This window comes from Belonocnema kinseyi, chromosome 10 (genome assembly GCF_010883055.1).
Source record: "Belonocnema kinseyi isolate 2016_QV_RU_SX_M_011 chromosome 10, B_treatae_v1, whole genome shotgun sequence".
Taxonomy (NCBI): Eukaryota; Metazoa; Arthropoda; class Insecta; order Hymenoptera; family Cynipidae; genus Belonocnema; species Belonocnema kinseyi.
The window spans coordinates 83,122,377-83,127,434 of record NC_046666.1 but is presented as its reverse complement, the minus strand read 5'-3'; the positions used below and the strand labels follow the sequence as shown (position 1 = coordinate 83,127,434).

At 28.8% G+C, this 5,058-nt stretch overlaps 1 protein-coding gene across 5 annotated transcripts in view; it reads left to right on the top strand.

Moving 5' to 3' along the window:
* LOC117181854 (ankyrin-1-like) overlaps positions 1 to 5,058 on the top strand; it is a 20,655-nt gene that overhangs the window by 6,090 nt on the left and 9,507 nt on the right. The window lies entirely within an intron of this gene.

Here is a 5,058-nt window from a genome sequence, read left to right as displayed (position 1 = left end):
GCTTTCGTCTAAATTTTTCCAGTTGTTTTTACTATAGTACAATTTACGTTTGCATCTCGGGCGAAGAAATCCATTCTATTGTTTGACAAATATTCTTTGTAAGTCAAAATTTTTCACAGAAAACTACCCTGAGTGACAGAACGAAATCGGGAACAATAAGAGTTAATTTATTCAGGAACAAGCTTTTCGAATAAAAATGACCTTGAGTAAACCTTTAATATATATTTGTTAATTTTTACAAAAATGAGGCGTTATTTTCTTACAAAAAAAATAATTTGTGGGTTGGGGGCAAATTATCAAAAAATAAATAAAACTTGAAGTTGTATGATTTTAATTTGTAACGAAATAATTTGAGAGGTTTCAATCTAAAATTAGCGAACACTTTTCATTCAAAAATTTAGATGAAATATTTAAATAGCTTTAAATTTGAAATTATTTAATATATTCTGAAGACTACAAATTAAAAATATCTAAATTATTAAGGCTTTAAATATTTTTGAAATTGCTGCCCTGGACACTAAATAACACTTATTCTTTTATTAAGAAATCACAACCAAAATTGTAAAAAAAAAGTTTTAAAAAGAGTTTTAAAAACCTTAAAAAAGGTCAGAGGTTTTAGTAGTTCAATATATGTGATAGAATCTCTTTAAATATGAAATTAGTCTATACTTTTTCATGTTTGTGCTACAATTATTCCATTTTAGAGTTATAAATTACAGTCGTGAAAAACCACTAAAATTTTTTAATTTGAAAACTTTAATTTGAAATTCGTTGAATTCAAGGTATAGTTTAAAAAGAAAACTGAAAGCAAAGGATCGACTTTCAAAAGAAGCGAAAGAAAGTGACTCGCTGGATTGCAAATGAACCTGGAAAATGGTGTATTTTCGCATTTTTCAATTTTAAATTCAAACTTTTTCGCCTTTTAACAATTTCGAAAAATTTCGAAAAATTCTGGAAATTCAAACAATAAGGCTGTATTCTGAAAATGAAGCAATTTTAACGTTAAAATTCAAGTTCCTAAACTGAAGGCCTAAAAATTTGCAAATTTTACAATTAGTGTTATGTAAATTGTATTGGTGTCTTAAAGGAGTATTAATAGTTCTCAAAGTAGTTTTTAAATTTTCTGCAGTTTACCTTTTTTACATACCTAGATGCCAAAAAAGCCTACCCAATTTTTTCAAATTTTAACCACTTATTTTCTAAGAGAAAATCACCCCTGTTTACCAGTCACTGAAATGGATAAGAAAAAAATTGCAAAGACCCAAGAATAAAAATTGGATGTACAGCGAATTTAAAAATTTTTAATTGAGATTATCTTTAACTTTGTGATATCAAAACCATACACATTTCTTTTTAATAATACTGTAGGAAAAAATCAACAAGATCGAGCGCCGAAATTATAATTAGAGCAAATTTTCTGTAATTCTATGGGGACGGCTGAAATATCCCGAAAAATAAAATTCCCGGCTCGGTAAAACTCTCTGTCCCAAGAAATACAATTTCAAAACTATTAAAATTCCTAAACAGTTTATAATATTAACGAATTTGAAAATTCCCAAATAATAAGACTCCCTAAATAAAATTTTTTCTTAATCAATATTAATTATTTATTAGAACTACGATAATAAAATATTGTTATCAAATAAATTCTGGTTTAGTGTGTAAAGTGTTAAGAATTATTGTTTGAATTTAAAATTAAAATTATACAAAAAATTTTACCGTCTAATTAATATAGAAAAACACGTGTTTTTTAATTAACATTTCGATTTTTCAGAAGAACTTTTGTGTTTAAAAAATATTATATATATTTTCAACCAAAATATCTTATCCAGAAATATATTTTGTTTTAATTATTAATTTAAATTTAAAAAATAATGTTTAAATACTTAAAACATTAAAAAAGTTGTTTCTTTTGTATAAATATTTGATTATTTCAATTAAAAAAAAAAATTGTCAAAGAAAAATGCTTTCAGCACTTGTTTATCTCGAAATGTCTTTCTATAATACTTTTTTTTAAATTAAAAATATGATTTTTCGAGAACATTTTTTTTATAATTAAAAAAAAAGACTGTACCGAAAACCTGGATCAGGCATCAGATCTGAAAAAATTCAGCGATACATACATATCAAACTTTTCTAACCTCAACAAATTTTTCTGCTGCTTTACCGTCATATTTTACGAAGAATGAGAAAACAAGAATTCGACTTCGTAGTACGATGAGGGCAGCACCTCGATAGGGCAGAAAATGTAATGTCCTATATATATAATTCCCCACTCCGAACGCGGGCGACCAAGCAAAATGATTGTGTTTACCTATTGGGATCTGAAGAATTCGAATGCGCCACCTGGCGACAGTATCTGAAAGCTCTGAGTGTAGGTAAATTTTGACGGGAAATATAGGGGAATATATGAAAATAATTTTTCTTAAGTTTTTACAGTGTTTTCTACAGTGAAACCAGGAAAAAGTAAAAAGTTACAAAGAAAATAAATCAAAATTTATCAATAGAGTTTTCTCCTTGAAAATCGAAGAGTAAAGTGTTTGGTTATTGCTCTTCTACTCATCGAAAGCATGAAACTGTTCGGTTTCTCTGAAATGTAAATACACTCCTATTTAAAAAAATTATGAAAAATCCTATAGTAAATTTACTGATAGTATGACTCGAGAAATAAAACAAAATAAAGTACAAAATTCACGAAATTCAAACGGATTTTCAAGATTGTTCCAATGTCAATAAAAAGATTGAAGAAAATGTTAGTCATCATCAACTATTTATCGCTTTTATTCTTCAATCATTTTTCAGCATTCCGAATGAAAATAATCAAAGCCGGTTCTAAATGAAAATATTATTTTAGGTACAAATATATCAACATAAACTCAAATCTGAAAAAAAGTTACTGCTGATTAGTCATTTCAAGCTGATATAAATTAAATTTTGCATTGAAATGTCGATAGTTAATATTACATTTTAAATGTTGATGAAGGGAAAAAAATTGAAGAATTTATTATTTAGACAACAAGAGTTTTTAATTTCGAAGTTTGTAAACAAAATGCAATAATAGAAACTGAAGTTTCATTTTCCACCTCTTCCGGAAAATAGAAGGTATTCTGCATGTAAAATTCTTTCTCCTTCTACGAAGATTCTACATGCGGGTGTAGATTTGGTGAAATCGCAAATTTAAGCTATTGTTACTTTAATTTTTAAGATTTAAGACTAATTTTTAATGTTTTTACATGAGACTTATGAGACATCTACCTACCGTTGCCGGCCACATTGCTTTTGCCGCTAGTGGTGCCCTCAAGATTTCAGGTCCCAATAGGGTGCACTTACTAGAAAATGCATGGTGAAAATCAGAAAATTGATATTTTTCGGTAGTTCTACTATGCTTTTCTTCGTTTTTTTCCGAAAGAATAAAGTTAAAAAATTGCACCAGCGAATGAGGAAAAATTAATAACAAAATATTGTACAAATTTGAAAATAAATGAGGATAAAATGAACAATATTTACATTTTAACCAATTATTAATTTTTTTTTTAATTTACCGCCCTTTTTAGTTTCTTCAATCTCTTACAGTGGTGCCAAAATGCAGATATCTCTGGCATGCGCAGTAGTCATTCTGTGTATTTTTAAATAGACACATGGCCGTACATGACCTAAAAATACATTGGAATAACTACTGCGTCTTCCAGAGTTATCCGCGTTCTGACACCACTGATCTCTTATGTTTTTAAATCTTCAGACTATTTTATCGTTTATTTTTACTTAAAGATGCTAAAATTATTTCACTTTATTTTTCCGACAAAAAACGAAGACGAGCATAGTAGAACTGTTAAAAAAGATCACTTCTTATTTTCACTATACATTTTGTAGCAAGTCGGCCCTACAGGTAAACAGCACCGAATTCGAAATAAAAAGTTATAAAGCGGAATTTTGTATTACTAATTGCAGGGTGAATGGAAAGGCGCTATTTGAACCGAAATTTATGTACAAATAGCCGGCTTTTTGGACGTGTAGACACTTCAAAATTATACTTATTTAGAAGTTGATCAACTTTCCTTATGACCTTTCATTTAATTAGTGAAACTATTACCTATATACCTCATTTCGTGTGGATCCTAGTTCGGCGAAAAAATGACGGTAAAATTATTTTGAGGTTAGCATCACATCGCCTTAACGAAATTTTAGCAATGTTAGTATCTTTAGCATGTTGTAAAATTACATAATACTATATTTATAGGCTATGACTGACATCACAGTGAAAAAAATAATTGCAGCGAATTCATATTTTAGAATGCTTCCAAATCTTGCTTTCTGATCCGTTGAATGTTGAAACGAATTGAGGCGCATTGGGATGAATTGAGGTTGTGTAAATTCAATTCATGTGGATTTATCTAAATACGTTAAGACAGAATCTGTACACCCCACCAGTGATCCCAGATCTGAAACGAGATGCGGTCCAATACTATGACAGGGCTATGTCCGTGTGAATATAGTAGGAGACGCTGTAAATGACTGAGTTGCACGCGCAACCCATTTCTCCTCTTCTGAATTTGAAAACTCGAAGATGCACGATTGCCGGTCGGAGCACTTCGTCGATTCTATTTATATATCTGTCTGCTAACAGCTAACTGCTTTGAAATAAATTCAGGAGATTGGGATTTTAATATTTCCAGTTTTCGATGCTGACGATTCTCATGACTTGAATAGATCGCGCGCCTCTTGATATGCGTATATTTTGAGGTTATGTTATTTCATGTGTAAAATATAAATTATATAAATATTAATACTATTATATATATACACACGTATATTAATAATGATAATATTATCATTATGTTATATTATAATAGTCTATTTTTTTTTATTTGAAGGTTCATCTCTTTCGTTGAAAATACATTGTTGAAACTGACAGTCAATCAATACCATTTTTGGTTAAGAATTCATGTGTTTTGTTAGAAGGTCGTCTTTTTTTGTAGAAATTAAATTGTTTTATGGAAAATTTATACTTTTTGATTAAAAATTACATTTTTCGGTTGAATTATGAACTATAAATATGTT